Genomic DNA, 17,252 nt, shown 5'->3' on the forward strand with positions numbered 1-17,252 from the left:
GGCCTTGCTAGGGGCAGACATCCCAAGACCTGGAGAAGGGAGCTGGGTTTGCAAGTAGGGGAACATGAGCGTCTGAACATTACACAGGAAGTGGCAAGACCTCTGTGGGAATGTGTGGCAGAACAATGGCCCACTAAAGATGTCCACGTCTTATTCTCCAGAGCCTGTGACTATGGCAGCTTCCATGATGAGGGGGAATTAAGGTTGTGGATGGAATTAAGGTTGCTAACCAGATGACCTTAAAACAGGGTGATTATCCTGTATTATCCTGGTGTCCCCAATGACATCACAAGGGTCCTTGGAGGGAGAAGAGGGACAACCAGAAATTGTAGCACAGGAAAGATTCAGCCCCTTGTTGTTGGTCATGTGGGCAGCTTGTAGAAGACAGCAGCCATGGAAATGGTTTCTTTCCTATCTAAGACCCACAGAAGGGACACAGTCCTGCTAAAAGCTTGATTTTAACCTATTGAGACCTGCATCAAACTTCCAACCAACAACATTGTAAGATAGTAGGTTTGTGTTATTTAAGCCATCAAGTTTGTGGTCTTTTGCTAGAGCAGCATAAGGAAACTAATACAGGGGGACATGAGACTGCCATGGTGCCAAGACCATGGGAGACACAGTGAAGGTCTTGGTGGATTTGCTGGATGTGGAGAAGCGAACTTCATGCTCACACAGTCCCACACCTTCAAACGGATTGTGTAGACCAGAAGTCCCTTGACACACTTTGTGAACCACATAAGACCCCACAGAGAGGTGGTGTCCTTCAGTAATGGCTGATACAGGATGGCTCTCCAGCCCTGGACAGCAGATGTTCAGAGCTAGTGTAGCGCCATGGAGGGAAATCTAGGATGGTGATGTGTCTTGCACCTAAGGGCTGTAAGCAGATCCGCAGCTGCTGGGAAAAGAATATGTGAATTGTTGCAGAACTGTACTTGTCAGAGCAAGCCTGTAAAAGAGATGAGTTTTCTTTTTTCTTTTTTTTAATATGTATTTTTTTTAACTGCACTTCAATTTTCCAACATATAGTATAACACCCAGTGCTCATCCCGTCAAGTGCTCCCAAGAGATAGGTTTTCAGTTGTGTTTTGGACAAGGTGGAGTGGTGGGCAAGGAGGTGGGGACTGAGCTCAATGGCTTCAAGGACAGGAGGAGACAAAGCTTTCAGAGACAGATATCAGGAATTAAAACACAGAAATCACACAAGTGTTTTGAGTTTTTTTTTTTCTCAGAGCTTGGCTTTGTGTTGATGAAAATATGGCAAAATTATATACTGGCAATAGATCAGTATTCATAATAACAAGGGTCTGGTCTCAACAGAAGGTTTCAGAGGTGATTTCCTTCAGATTAGACTGGGGCTTCAGCTCCTGCCACTGGTTCTAAATTCCCGACACAGTACCCTGAAGTTTCAGCTGCTCCAGGAACTTGCAGCTTAATTTAATTTTTGCCCACTTTACTAAAATTTGTACTCGGCTTTGTAGTGCAAAGGACAAGCTCAGTGGGTCTGAGTGCCCCCACTGGGGTTTTATTGATCTAAACTTGGAAGCCACGGAGCTGCAATGACAAGGGAAAAGTGCAGGGATAAAACCGTAGGAGAGACCGAAGCATTACATATTTCAAGGTGATCTTTGCATTGTGCTATTTTACTAGATAAGGAGCAATCAATCAATTCTGAGTAGGCAGTGAATATTTAACCCTCAAATCCATCTCTCTCTCAATCACATACACGCACATATGCACACACATTTTTTTAATAGGAGGCACTAATTTTAGAAATGCATAGATTAATCTCTATAGTTTCTAGTTTTTGAGTTGGGCATGGGCAGTTTAGGTGACAGGTAGGTGTTAGGTTGGGTTGCACAGGAGCACGTATGTAGCTGGTCACAGGGCATATTTGCCCCGGGGAGAGAGGGCAGGAGCAGGTATTGGCATTCTTTCAAGGAACGTAGGTTTGTGCATGTAGCTCAGCTTTGCTTGAGGGAAACACCTGGGCAGAGAATGAATGTACGTGGGTAAGGCCGGGCAAGCAGCAACGTAACTACAAGAAACATCCTCTAGCAGTGGATGGAATGTGGCACCATGCCACATGCCACAGAACCCTGCAGGAGCTGCTTAATAAACACACGTGGACTTGGTTTGTCACTAGGCTGTGTGAGATGGAACTTTTATTGCACCCATGCCCAGAACCTGGCTGTAACTGTGCTGTGAGACAAAGCAGAGATGTCAGGGATGTCCTGGCCATCTTCCAAGAGGATTTAGATGCTGGAGGAAAGGGCCGTTTCAAGTTTAAGCTCATCGTGTTGCAAGGAACTATGAAAGTCATGTTTGTGGGTCACGATCCTGAGTGACTTCTAGTCTATTAGCTTAAAGATTGAATCTAAAAAAAAAAAAAAAAAAAAAAAAAAAAGATTGAATCTAAAAGATGTTGGAGGTTGAAAAATAGTCCTAAGGAAGTCCTCTAGCCTGCTGCAAGGATATAATCTATTGAGGCAGCATAGGAAGCAGGGCAAACCACTGTCTTCGGAGCCAATATGCCAGAAAGTATTATTTGTCAAAGGGCAATAATCCTGCCTGCCCACTCTGCTCATCCTGTCACCCAAGGAGCTCCAAACCAGTGTGAGTGATCAATAGGGTATCTGAGTAGAGGTAAGGGCTGTGCTAAAAGGCCACTGCTCTGAATCTTTATCTGTGGGATAACACATTTGGATTATGTATTAAAAACTGCTTGCCGCTTTATTGGTAGCTGAGTGCAGAAGCCTATATTTTTGTAATAGTTTTATTAGAAACTAAAACTTGGTAAGAACTGGCTGTCGAAAGCTGTGATCTTGCTACACGCTCAAAGAAGCCCTTTATATGGATTTAGTGTTAGGGAAATCAATGAAGCTAACTATACACCCTCTGAAATGAGAGAATCCTGTTTCTATTTGGGTTTCCGTGATGTCCTTTGGAAGATGTTTGTGGACAACTGAGAGAGCACCTTTTGAGAGCAGGGAAGGCATGGTCAGATTCGGACAGGACAGCTTGAGCAAGTCCAAGTGCAAGCGAGACAGAGCTACACACCCAGAGAGAATGCCACGGCATTTGCCTTTGATCTCATGAACATTTCCTAATTGTCTAATTTCTCTTTGGAATTCTTCATGCTGAAAATAATTCATAATGTGGTTGTAGTGTGAGCCTTCCTGGACCACTGGGCATTTTGTTAGCAAAATGTGAATAGTGTGACCTGCTGAATTGCTGACGAGCATTGGCTTGGTCTCTCCTGGTGCTAGTGGGGGCCCAGAGAGAGGAGGAGGAAAGTGGGCACTTACGTTATTACAAGGATGTGCCTGTTTTCATACTTACACATCCGAGTGCTCTGGGAGTGAAGTGCAAGTTTAGCTCCTCCTGTGTTTGCTGAGTTTGCACTTGCTGAGTGCAGTGAGAAGTGCTTCTTTGCTCAGCCGACCCAGGGAACTGGACTGTTGTAGGGAATCCAGTTGTCCCTGGACGTTCCGCCTCTGAGGATGGGCTTCCCTTTAAATGTCATGTTTATGGTGCCACAGAAGGGTCGTGACTAAATGCGATTCAGTTCCTGTGTACTGAGTTTAAAAGTGTGATTGTGGCACCTTTTAAAACACTTCCTCCCAAATCCTCACCAGAAGGGAGAATGATGTAGAACATGAACATATCACAAACCAACGTATTGTAAGCTCTTTACTATTATGAGGTCTCTGAAGACAGGAACTGTGTTTTCTTGACTTCTGTATTCCCAGGCCCCAGCACCATGACATATGGTAAGTCCTCAGAGTATTCTTGGTAAAGGAAGGAAAGTAGAAAGAAAGGAAGGAGGGAAGGAAGGAAGGAGGACATTTTCACTGTGTGAACAGAATGCATCAGTCTCAGAAGAGTGTATTAGCATAAGGAATGGGCGGCCATGGAAAGCCAGCTATCTACAGCCTATGGGAGGGAATCTTGTTCCTTTGCAAACTCAGTTCAGCCTTTCATGGCTACTAAAGGTGGGCCACCCAGAGAAGAGCCTTCCAGGCATCCGATGGATTTGCTGGCCACTAAGTGGAAAGCAGAGAAGCACTGCACTCATAATACAGGCTGCTTTGTGTCCTCACAAGACTTTGGGCACCACACAGAGCCTTCCATGTCCTCGGATCCCTTTAGAGAGGATTTTCCAGGATGAGCTTCCCTTCCCAATCGGCCCTGCTATGCTGCTCACAGCTGTTTGGAGCAGAGATGGACACCTGACCAAGATTGCAGCTGATTAGAGTAGAGATGGACACTTGACCAAGAATGTAGCTGAGTAGAGATGGACACCTGGCCAAGACGTAGCTGATTGAGTAGAGATGGATACCTGACTAAGAATGTAGCTGAGTAGAGATGGACACCTGCCAAAGAATGTAGCTGATTGGAACAGACAGGGTTGTTGAGGTGGAAAACCTGGGTCTCAGACGTGGCCACCTCGGTGCTCTTGGGTCGCCAATTGCTGCTGACAAATCCTGATGACAAACGAGGATTTATATCCTAGGAACCCTAGGACCAAGAACGTAGCTGTTTGGAGCAGAGATGGACATGTGACCAAGAACATAGCTGATTGAGTAGGGATGGACACCTGACCAGGAACGTAGCTGATTAGAGATGGACACCTGACCAAGAACATAGCTGATTGAGTAGAGATGGACACCTGACCAAGAATGTAGCTGATTGAGTAGAGATGGACACCTGACCAAGAACGTAGCTGATTGAGTAGAGATGGATACCTGACCAAGAAGGTAGCGGATTGAGTAGAGATGGACACCTGACCAAAAACAGCTGCTATAGGCTGACCAGCAGCTTATGAGGCAGCCTGACTTGGAGCTCTGTCCAAGAGGAGATGATTATACTCGATGGTGGCCACTCACCAAGCATCTTCCCTCATTGGAAGTCAGTGTGGGCTAGATGGGGAAGTAGGAGGTGGCGTGAAAGCTGAGAGTGATACAGGGAAGACGGTAAACAGAAGCCTTGAAGAAGGAGGAGGAGGAAGAGGGAGGAGGAGGGAGGAGGAGGGAGAGGGGAGCAGAGCAGGGAGCAGACCGGGCAGGCAGGGTTGTTGAAGTGGAAAACCTGGGTCTCAGACGTGGCCACCTCACTGCTCTTGGGTCACCAATCGCTGCTGACAAATCTTGATGACAAGCAAGGATTTATATCCTAGGAACCCTGGCTAGGTGGCCACGGGCGACCACACTGGCTTCCTGTCACCTCAAGGAGCCCAATGCCCACATTTCACTTCTCTGGGCCTTGGTGTCTACACAACGAGCAGGCTGGTCTGGGAGCAACACTAAGATGTGAATTCAGGGTTCTACAAGCTGCGGGGAACAGGGGACCTTCCCTCTGCCTGGGAAGGAATTCATACTCGAGCTTGGGACACAGCCCAAGGTGGCGGATATTTAATTGCCAGGCCAGGAACCGGGGGAGGGCCTTGGAGAAGGCAACCCCAGAGGCAAGGCCACCTGCTGAGTATGGCTGAGATGAAACAGAAATGGCCCTGTAGACATGTGTGCACGAGTGGCATAGACCTGCACCAGGCTGAGAAGGCGGCCTGGGTGTCTGCAAATCTGGGGGGGCTTCCTGATGCCCAGAGGTGGAAGCAAGGCACTCTGAACTTTGGAAACAACCCAAGTGAACAGCAAGGGCTCTAGAAGGCATTTCCTGGCTTAGATGACAGTCGTGATCCTGGATGTTCCCTGGCGCGCTGTAATCAGAACACCGAGGGCACCTACGTGTTTCTTCCCGGGACCCCCAGATTTCTGAAGGAAGAAGCTGGCTAGGTGTAAGTGGCATACGCAGCAGAACCCACACAGTGAGGGTATGGCCCAGCCTGGTAAGCAGAGGGCTGAATCTGGAGAGGTGGACGCGGTCCACCTGGTAACCTTGTAGGAACACAAAGTTCCTGGCCAGGTTCAGCTCCTGGTGCTGAAAGAGAAATCTGGAGAGAAAGCAGGTAAAGGCCTACTAGGATGATGTTAAGAAAGAATGAATTTCCAAGCACTGTTTTACTTTCTTCTGACTCTTTTCATCCTTTGAGGAACCTGTTACTTGCAGAACAAAGGAACACTGCCACTGTGATGTGTTTTCTAGGGGAGCCTTTGCAAAGTAAGAGACTACACTCCAAAGAATCACTGAGGCCTTCCCGGTTGTCAAAGCAGGGGCTGGCCTCAGGCCTCGCTCTCCCCGGCCTCTGGGGCATCTGACATCATTCCCCTCTCTCCTGTAGAATGATATCGTCTTCTCTGGCTGCGTTTTATTCCATTGGAAACAGAGCTGGATTCTTGAGCATGTGCTAAATGACAGAGTGTAGGGCTGCTCCCTCAGGTCCAAGATCAAAGATGGCATGCCTGGAGCTAGTTTCCATAAATGTTTAAAAACATCTGGGGCCTGGGAAATAGATAAGATACTGCAGCCAGCAGAGAGGTAAACTCGGATGTCGTGTGCAAACTCGTCCTCTGAGATTGGCATGTGAAAGAAAGAGTATTGGGGGAAGAGAACCTCTAGGGCAAGGATGGCCCACGCCAGTCCGTCGCTGAGAATGTGTTCCTGTTTTTTTTTTTTTTTTTCCTGTTTGTTTGTTTTAAGCTAGTGATGCTTCTCCAGAAAGGAGAGCTTCTAGGATCTCAACGAGACAAAACTTTACAACTTCGCAGTGCTGTTTGAGTAAAATGAAACTTCTTTTTTTTTTTTAAACCGTGTGGCACCTAAATGAGTAGGAGGCTTTTTATGGGCTTTTCCCCCCTAATTCCATAGTTTGTTAGCAGAACACTGGACTGGTCACGATAGCACGAAGCCTCTGGTATGAAATAATGAATCTTTCCAGAGCTTGGCACTTAGTGGGCACCCGACACCTATCACTTTGTTGAATATATAAATGAAAGTTTAAAATGAAGGAAGAAACACCTTTTGCCTTTATTTCCTATGGTTCTGGCTTATCTGGTTTAAGACTTTGCCAGGACACTGGACTCGGTGCTATCTCGTGACTCAGTTTCCTCACCCATGCAGTGGGTTGCATGAGATTCCAGTGATGACGCCCGTGAAGGGGCTGTACACACAGGGAATCGCAGCACAGACGCGAGGCAGGGTGTCGCTGCAGGGTGAGAAGCCTTGGCTGGGTTTGGCTCATCCCTGATCCTAATGTGTTTCTTGCCTAAGATGTTTGTGATGGTGGAGGAAAGCCTGGATTTCTTCCCTGAAGATTGGGGGCGGCTTGTGTTTGCTTCTCGGACTTGTCCCTAGGACTTCAGCCTCAGGGACTTAGGGCCACAGAGTCGTCGGCCACAGGGCTGGCATGTGTGAGCACATCTGGGCAATGAGACAGCTTCCAAAGTTTCACGAAGGGCTTCCAGAGTCTTACCAGGTGGCAAAGTGACAAACTCCCGTCAATTCTAATATGCGTTCAACAATAAAACATCCACTGCAAGTCTATGTGAGAAATTTTAATTCCTCAAAGGCCCATGTGAGGCCTCCCTTGTAATTCTTTTTTATTTTTTTAAAGGTTTTATTTATCCACGAGAGACACACACACACAGAGGCAGAGACATAGGCAGAGGGAGAAGCAGGTTCCCTGCGGGAAGCCCAATGCAGGACTCGATCCCAGGACCCCGGGATCACGACCTGAGCCAAAGGCAGATGCTCAACCACTGAGCCACCCAGATGCCCTCAACCTCGTAATTCCAAAAAAATGGTTTAGTTGATTGAAAGTCAAACAGAATTTTCTACTGCTGTGGAAGGAGCTTGGCTAACTTTTATAGTCTTTGGTTGTCTATTTCTGGAATGTCTGTGCTCAATGGCATAGTGAAAATTAAAAAATATATATATACAAACACACATACAAAGGTTCTCAGAGAAGGCAAGGAAAAACTGGCCCCAGGGATAGAAGACACTTTTCTGAGAATTTTTCTATGTTTTCTAAGTCCTGCAAATCTTCAAATGCTACCTGAGAGCTTTTCATCTGTAGTTCAAAGTCCTTTTTTTTTTTTTTTTTTTTAAAGCAAAACCAAAAATAAAGCAAGGAGAGGCCAGGTTTTCTTTAAAACAACATACTGGCTTTGGAGAGGCAAATCCGTGTGCACTTTGTCATGAGCGACAATTAAAGGGAGAAGGACCAGTCTGTGGTTTAGATGTTCGTAACTGGGAGAAGGCGTCCTCTGCAAAGGCATCCTCTCTTTGCCTTGGACCAGAAAGGAAGAAGCACGGCTTCCTTGAGTCCCTGGTCAGCTCACCAGAAGCCATGTTGGGTGGGGGTGCTACCAAGGGTCTAACCTTGGGGTGACCTGGTCAGCTCACCAGAAGCCATGTTGGGTGGGGGTGCAACCAACGGTCTAACCTTGGGGTGACGGGGATGGGGAAGAGGAAGTGGTCTAGGCAGGCCGGCAGAGCCCAGTGTTTGGCCGAGTGAAGGCTACTGGTTGGTCCAGGCACTTCTCACACTGCCCCTGTTGGCCCTCAGCAGAGCCATGAACCTCCGGGACCTCAGTGTTGGGTGGACACTTCCTGCAGAGGGCACAGGCTGTCTGAGCCTTTACTCAGCGTCTGTATGTGGTCACTCGGTAGACACTGGGAGAGAAAATAAATGCCCGCTGGGGTTAATTTCATGGAGATGGTTTTGGATTAAAGCTCTTTTGGGTTCTATGGGTAGATGGCTGGCAGCACAGCTCCCTCATCCAGAAACAGGGATGGTGGCCTTCATCTGGAAGCTGGGTGGGGATTTAGCGGGGTCTGCTTGTCAAACCCCTGGCCCTCCACGCGGTGCCTGCTGGCCTCCAACGACCTGGGGAGAACTGTCATTAAACATGAACAAAAGCATAAAACTGACCCAAAGAAAATAAACCGTATCCCAGACCATTGTTCATTCCGTCGGAAATGAAAGCCTGGACCCTTTTATCATAAATGTAGGGAGCGTGAGACCATCCCCTGACAGACTGTGTGGGCCCCAGGCCCCAGGGTCAGAGATGCACCCTTGGAGGAGGGCTGGCTTGCCACCCGGGGAGCAGGTGGCTCATGAGCATGCAAATAGAGGCCCCTCTGGGGAGGGGGCTCCAGCCCTCAGAGAGCACCCACAGTTCTGTCTTCCCTTCGGGAGGGCAGCCTGCCTGGCAGCTGCCAAGCCTGCCCTGCTTTGCAGCTATGCACCATGTCAAGCACCAGGAGGGTGCTGGAGGGGAGAGTGGAGGGAAGGGATGGGGAAGGGGGTAGCTGGGTGATGAGGGCACTTGATGGGTGAGCACTGGGTGTTATTTGTAATTGATGAATCACTAAATTCTACTCCTCAAACTAATAACATACTATATATTAATTAAATTGAATTTAAATTAAAAGGAAAAAACAACACAGGGCCTCAGAGTCTCAGACCTTGGGGTTTGATTCCTTTCCGTCTCCCTGAATTTGCTCCCCTCCCCTCCTGTGACTGCCAGCCTAGCATCGTGTAGAGGAGTGGCAGTCCCAGGTCCTCAGTGGGCAGGGAGAGGGTGTGCAGGTGTGGGGTGAGGGAGGAGTCCCCGGGCTGCTTTGGGGGTGTGCTTCACCTGGCTGTGGCGAGGGGAGTTGCAGGGAGGCCAGCTCTCTTCTCAGGCTCCTGGGCCTGAAGTCCTTGACAGAGTAGGATTGTGAGGATAGGGAGTAGGGGTCACCACGAAGGTGGCTGTTCAGATGTCTGCAGGGCGCACGCGATGTGACTTCTCCAAGGTCTTCGGACCCAAAGGATGAGGTCACGTTTGCATTGGTGGGAGTGTAGACATGAATAGGAGCTGTCTGGGGAGTGGTTCCCTGTGCCAGGTGCTATAAATATGACCCCTGCCTTCAGTTCTTAAGAGTATGCACCTTGGCAGGCGGGTAAACCAGTTGTCCGGAGGGGGTGTGGGGCGGTGGGGATGGGATGGGGGGGGGTTTGGGCGGGGGAGAAGCCTTGATTTGTAGTGTTTGCCGACTTCCATAGTATAAATGCTCCTATTGCTGCTGATCGCAAGCTCAGCAGTCTCGTCAGTTCACAAAATCCCTAAATATTTGCCAGGCAGTGCTCATGGGCCAAAGGAGTTGGCTCATTTAATTAAGAATCATTTGCTAAGTATTAGAGATTTTGCAGGCGAGGAAATTGAGGTGTAGAGGTCACGTGGTAAGAAGAGAACCCTCATCTGAGCCTCCTTCTTCAGGGCCTCCTGGTCACCGTGTGCCCCTCAGTTCAGTGGTGAACAGGTGCGAGTTCAAGGCTGGGGGGAGGTTTTTGGCTCCAGGTCAGGCAGGGTCAGCGGCCCGGGAGAGCTGACTGGCTCGAGGCACATCACCGGCCATGGCTTGCTCTCGCCTCCCTCGTCCTCTCTGCTGGGCCAGCACGGGCTTGCCGCCCAGGCCTCTGTCTCCTCCCAATGCCTGTGGTGCCTCCTGGTGCCCCTCCTCCCCCCACTGTTCTTGAGTGTGCCACTTGGGCGAGGACTGACCCTGCACCCCGGGGCAGAAGGCCTGAGGGAAGTGCCACCAGGAAGGGAGGTGCAATGCTGCCTTTCTGCCCTGGGTCTGGCGACACTCACCTGCCCTCACAGATGTTCCAGAAGCCCTGAAGGTCCTTTTCTCCTTAGGGCCCTTGAGCTGCAGTTCCATCCACCTGGACTGCTCTTGCCTTCGCTATCCCCATCATTGGCTTCTCCTCATCCTGCAGAAGGCCTTCCCCCATCAAGCTATGTAAGCAACCGTCCTGGTCTTCCCCATATTAGCACCCTATTTTTTTTTTCCTTCCTGCTTTCATATGGTTGCACAACCACCTTATCTATGTATTTGCTATGCATTCATCTGATCAAACACATTGTGGTGGCTGCAAACTACCACTATGACAGCTGTCCCTTCATAAAGTGGATCTTAATTCCCCTCCTTTTAGATGTGAGCTGGACTTACATCTAAGAAGATTCTTCTTCTTCTTTTTCTTCAATATTTAATTTATTTATTCATGAGAGACACACAGAGAGAGGCAGAGACGCAGGCAGAAGGAAAAGCTGGCTTTCCTGTGGGGAGCCCAATGCGGAGCTCGATCCCAGGACCCTGGGATCACAACCTGAGCCAAAGGCAGATGCCCAACCACTGAGTCACCCAGGTGCCCCTGTGACTCTTCTGATAAAGAGAATGTGGCAGGAGTTCTGGTGTCAGAACATCTGAGGCTGGTCATAAAAGGCAGCTGCTGCCTGGCTCTCTTTTGGTTCCTCTCTCTGGGGGAAGCCAGACACCGTGGTGTGGGGACACTCCAGGAGCCCTGTAGGGAAGCCCAGGTCGGGAGGAGTTCATGCCTCCAGTGGCAGCCAACACCAGCTGGCCAGCTCTGTACCTGAGCTGCCCCCACCCCCCTCAGCCCTGCCCTGAGGAAGCAGACCACCCGTCAGTCAAACCTTCAGATGACTGCAGCCCCAGCCAACACCTGCTGGAGCCTAAAGCACTCCTGAATCTGACCTGCCCATCCAAGCCCACCCCAAGTCCCTGCCCCACAGAAACTGCTAGAGATGATGCTTCCTCCTAGTCAAGCCACCAACTTTGGGGCCATCGGCAGTACGAAGGCTACCGTTGGCCTTGTTCTGTGAATAAGGAGACAGAGGTACAGAGAGGTGAAAAAACTCACCTAAGATCACATGGAGGCTGAATTCAGACAGAGGCGGTTCGACCACACAGCCTAAGTCCCTCATCACGATGCCACACTGCCTCCCTCCAAAGGGAGGGAGCTGCTGCCCCAAACCCTTTGTGCTTGTGGACCATGAACCCTAAAGAAGGGACTGATTGGGTGGTGGGGAAGCCCAGAGCCCTCCCCTCCACAGCCAGATGCAAATCCAGGCCCTGCCATCGGGAGACAGGCTTTTCTGGCTCATTTCCAAGTCCCCCCCACCCAGGGATTCTGACACCTGACTCATGATCGCCAGCCATCCAGCTGTCACATGCTGGGGTCCCTGCTTCTGTGTCTGCTTTGGACTTCCAGCGAGCTCTTCATGCTCACTACCCTGAATTCCCCTTTCATCTCTGTCTACAGCCTTTTGCACACAGGAGCCTCCTCTGAGACTTGGTGAGGTCAGCCCCCCACCTTTCATCGGAGCCTGCCTGGTCCTGTTGTTGCCCCAAACAGAGGGCCCAGAATGGAGAGGGCTCGGGGATGGCCAGAGGGCCTGGGGTGGAGTGTCTGGGCTCACAGAGGCACACTCAGCTCAGACAAAGCCAGGGGGGTTAAGAAGGAGTCAGAAGCAAAAAAAAAAAAAAAAGGAGTCAGAAGAAGAGCTTGTGCCGTGGGTCCCGGGGATCTGGGTTCAGGCTCATGAAACCGGGCAAGCGAATGTTGCTATGGTGTGTGGTATGTGTGTGGCGTGTGCACGTGTGTGATGTGCGTGTGCGTGTGTGCACATCTGAGCGTGCATACAGGCTCACCTTGCTGAACTTTTGCTACATTTTACCCCAGAGTCTGATAAAGTCCAGGGAGGGGGGCAGTGAGGTGTGCCTCACATGGGCTCAGTAGGTACAGGAGGGGAGCAGCTAAGATGGATTTGGGACAGCCAGGAAACTGTTAGCTCCACGAGGACAGGGGTGTTTGTCTGCCATCTGCTAGTTTTTCTCAAATGTGTGGACAGGATTTGACCTGGAATCTGAGACACCGAACGTAGTGATTTTCCTGGTGAGAACATCTCACAGCTTCCTCCTTTTTTATCAGGAGGCCTGAGACATCCATCTGAACTCTCTCCTTTGCTCCCAGTTAGTAGGACAGTTGCCTGGAGGATATAATGACCCTGCAGCTGCCCTAAAACATGGTCCGGCAGTGTCCCCCTGCCATAGTGCCCAGAACCCACTCCTAGGTCAGACCCTGTTGAGGAACAGAGTGCAAGGCTTCCTGCCCAAGTCACTAGAAATTAAAAAAGTCTAAAGACCAAGCTGGGCAGAGGGTGTCCAGTCCTGGGTTGACAGGCTGGCTGGCCCAAGCCTCAGGGTGGAGGGGATGGGAAGGGCTCCTCCACCAGGTGCTGGCCGTGGAGGACTGCTGGCCCCTCTCATTGGTGCTCCAAAAAGGAGGTGCAAAGACCCTGGTGAGATCAACACTTGTACGCCACCAATGCCCAAAGCCTTGTGCACCTGCTGATGAGAGCTGAGAGGGCTTCCACCAAGATGTGGGGTGGGTCCCCAAGAAGGCTGGCTGACAACTCTACGGCCATGGGCACCCTCCAAGGCCCTGTCTGGAAAAGAGTCACGCACCCTGGGGTCCCTGGGCATGCACATAGCTACCTTTTATGAGTGGTGCTGGTGAGCTGGCGACTGCAGCCTGCTGGACATTTGGATCCTAAGAGATTAAAAATTCCACCGTCTAAGACCCACCTGAAAGCAATACAACCTGTGTCTGGGGTGGGGACCCCGCAAGGCCCATCTGCAGGAATCCCCAGCTCTTCTCAGGGGCAGCAGCTGAGAAGAAGGTTGTTCAAATCTCGTTCCAGTAGGGGCCTCTTTCTCCCCCAGAATCTGCTCAGAGGAACGAACATGGCAGCTGAGGACAGGCCTCTCTGAATGACGCACTTCTCCCTGTGGTTCCCCCGGCTTCTGAGAAGCCCCGAGTCATCGAAAACCACTGATCTGCGGGATCCACTGACAGAATGGAATCATGACAGAGGGAAATTTCCAAAGTGTTTGGAGAGCACATGCGCTGGCGTCACCCACTCCGGCTACGTGCCATTCCTGAGGTCAGAGCCTGTCGCCCCGACCTGGCCTGCACTGCTCCCCATGGGAAGGGCCCTGCAGACCCCCTCTCCCGGCCCAGGACTTGAAAGCAGGGGTGGAGCTTGGAGGATGCTCATTGAGGAGCTCTCCCCCTTATGTCCTCCTGCCCTGCTTCGCCCTCCCGATCCCAGGAAGACCACGGAGCCCATTCTCGCCCCTCTGGCCGCTCTGTGTGGCTGGGCAGTGCCAGTGGGGTGGGTGGCTCTGTGTCACATGAGGTCTTTGCCAGGCCCACATCTAGGGCCTTCTCTGCCTTCCTCATTTCACCACACCTCAGTCCTGACTAGGGGGTGATGGTGGAACCCGAGGTATTGAGCAGCCCCATGGACTAAGCCCTAGTTTAGGGAGGTGGTCCGAGTCCCCTGACCCAGCCCCTGGGACCCTCTGCTGCAAGCAGGAGCCACTCCTGGGCAAGGGGACTGGGCAGTGGTGTGAGCTGACACCTGCTGCCCTCACTCCCTGTGTTACTTGGTGCAAAGCCTACCAGCCCTCTATCTTTTAGAAGAGCCACCCCTTTCATTTTATATTGTAGTTCTGCGACAGACCAATCCCATGATTTCTTTCTTAGAAGCCCAGTTCCTCAGGGTCAGGCTGTTGGTCTGTCCCCTGGAGACTGCTCCCAGCGAGTCCGCCAAAGACTGCCATGGGCAGCAGATGGAAGTCTGTGTGTGGCAACAACTGACTGAGATTCAGGTGTGACCAAGTGTTGGAGGGTGGGTTCTAGAAGAGCCACTGGATGAGTCTGCTCAGGGACATCACTGCTCCTGTCAGCTTGGTCCACGTGGTCCCTTCAAAGATTTGAGCCTGACGCGCTGGGGTTCCTTGAGGCCCCGTATCCTGTAATATCCTCCATCATGCTACTGGCTGTGACCTCTGTCTGGATGAAGAGATGCCAGGATGACTCATGGAACTGCTGCCTGCCTCATCCCCGAACATGTGGATACTCTTCCTCAGACCTACACACACCACTACCTGCAGGGGTGGAGGTAGACTGAGTCCATCTCTAGGAAGGAGATGTTTGCAAGCAGTCCTGACATGCATGGATGCTGCTTCCTCAGAGCCTGAATCCAGGCCACCTCCCCCAGGATTTGGACAACTGCCTGGACAGAGATGCTGGCTTTCACTCAGGTCATCTGGAATCTACATGGCCTCAGGCCTTGGTGGTCATAGACTGACCTCACATCTTGGAGACCTTATGATCAAGGGGGCAAGGCTGATTCCTGGGACTGGTCCTGTCCTTCTATGTCCTGCCTGACCAGGCTGTCTGTGTAGTCTAGAGTGTCCATAGCAAGAATAGGGACAAAAAGCCCCCTCAGAAGACCAAGGCCCAACTTTGCTGTCTTGAGAGGGGAGGGGGTTTTTGGGTTCCTGTCTGGAGAGCGGTTTTCAAGTGGCTGGATGTCTAACATGGTCTTCTGTAGGGAACTGGCAGGTTGCCATGGTCCTTACACATAGGAGAAGCTACGCTTCATCCACCACACCTGGAGGAGCTAGGCAGAGTCTCAGCTCACCCTCTGCTGCAGAAGATGAGTGGCCACATCTGGGGTCTTATTTCTCCTCTAGCTTCATGATGGCTGAGAAAACTGTTCCTCTGGGCTGGGACAGACCAGCCACATGACAGGCTTTCCTTGACCACTAGGCCACCCTCCCTCCATGTGGGTGGGGTATAAATCGAGGCTGGCACAGTCAAATTTAGTTTTCCCTGAGATCCCCCAAGGCACTATGGTATAGAGTGGAGGAGAGAGTCAAAATTCAGCCCTAGGCTGGCTAACCATTCTTTTTCTGTGAGTTGCCATATTAAAGTCTCTTTTAGCAGATATGACATTGGGGGGTCTCCCCACACACTTACCCAAAACATTTCCTTCTCACTATCCCCTGTGTTACTTGTGATGATGTGTTTGAGGGATTATCTGCATGACCACTGGCCTTGCCAGTGAACTATCTGCTGCAGGAAGAGAGGGACGTGTCCGTATGACTGATGACTGTACCTCTGGTATCTGAACAGGTCTGGCCCATAGGAAGTGCTTAGTGAATGTCTTTTAAATACACGATCGGTCTTTGCTCATCTAAAAACCTTTGTTTCCCCTCAACTCATGTTATATATCACTATATACTCAGAAGCCATGCTTGATTAGAAGGAGAGCCAAGTCCTTGACTGGCGAAGTGGGTTATTTTAACACAGGTTGTGTTTAACATGAGGCTGAATCATAGCTCAAAAGCACCTATGGAAACTGATAGCAGACACTATCCTTTTACAAAGACACCAGTGAAGGAGGTTGCGAGCCTGGTGTTGTCTTGTTGTGGAAATCAGTAGAAAAAGCAATTGGCTTCAAGTGACTTTCTCCTTCCAAAGTAACAGATAAAAACATGGATCCATGTAATCCATTAGCAGAGTATGGGGAAAGCACAGCAGATTAGGGAAAGAGCAAATGAACAGGAAGCCGTTAGCCTGGCATGTTCAGAAGAAAATTTTGAAGGAACGTGCTACTTTTTGATGGGAGTCCCCCAAATGAATTTCCAGGTAGTCTGCTGGACGGCTGTGTTTTTAAAGGGGGAATGCGTGCTTAGTCACCAGGTGATTTCAGGCTTTGAAAGAGATTTCAGAACATGCCTTAACTGAAGCAGAGCATGTAAACAAACCAGAATATCGGCTCCAAAGTGCATGTCTAGAGGCACCACAGATATCTCACTCCCAAACTATACCTTCCCAAAGGTAGAACTAGAGGTGTGCTGGAGCCACTGTCCTGGCTTGGAGAACTGACTTCAATTTTCAGGAATTTGTATGAGCTGGTTGTTAACCATAGTCATCATCAAAGATTAAATTATGTAAACCTACAATTTAATTAATTATATTAAAGGCAAAAGTGATAAATCCTAAAAACTCGTCACCTTCCTACATATTTTTCTGTGTGTTCTTGAGGTTATTTACTTCTGTTGCATCTGTATAATGGAAACACTGCATAATGGCATGCCACTGCACATCTCGGGGATGTCACTTTGATAGCAGGAAATTGGTCAGAGTGGGAGTATTTATTTCTACCATGAAATTTGTCAAATGTGATCAATCAAGTTTTGATTGATTGTTTTGTTGATCATCAAGAAAAGTGATTTTGAAGTAAGGGCAGTTTTAGCCCTAGGGGACACTTGGCAATATCTGGTGACACTTCAAATGGGTGTAGTGGTAGTGCTACTGACATCTAGTGAATGGAAGCCGGGGATGCCATTAAACATCTCATATGCTCAGGACAAGCCCACAGCAAAGAACCATCAAATTTCCTTGTCTGAAATGTCAAGAGTGAAGTTGAGAAATCCTGGTCTAGATTTAAGGAAGTGATTAATAATAATCCACAATAATGTAGATTATACTTAAAAGTATGTCATGTCCATACCCATTCCATTGTGAATACCACAAAGAAACTGAAGAAATATTCTCCTAGTATTACAAAATTATTTTTCGATTCAGGAAAGAAGTTGCTCAAGACGTTGATGAATGAGTGAAATCCCAATGTGCATCT

At 49.7% G+C, this 17,252-nt stretch overlaps 1 protein-coding gene and 1 long non-coding RNA gene across 2 annotated transcripts in view; one reads left to right on the forward strand and one right to left on the reverse strand.

Annotated features, from left to right (window-relative positions):
* KCNJ6 (potassium inwardly rectifying channel subfamily J member 6) overlaps nt 1-17,252 on the reverse strand; it is a 270,925-nt gene that overhangs the window by 112,151 nt on the left and 141,522 nt on the right. The gene's annotated exons all lie outside the window — the stretch shown is intronic.
* Nucleotides 11,161-16,591, forward strand: LOC144301937 (uncharacterized). Its single transcript, XR_013368845.1, has 3 exons — nt 11,161-12,049; nt 13,480-13,700; nt 14,306-16,591. It is a non-coding gene; the product is annotated as an uncharacterized LOC144301937 (long non-coding RNA).

This window comes from Canis aureus, chromosome 30 (assembly GCF_053574225.1).
Source record: "Canis aureus isolate CA01 chromosome 30, VMU_Caureus_v.1.0, whole genome shotgun sequence".
NCBI lineage: Eukaryota > Metazoa > Chordata > Mammalia > Carnivora > Canidae > Canis > Canis aureus.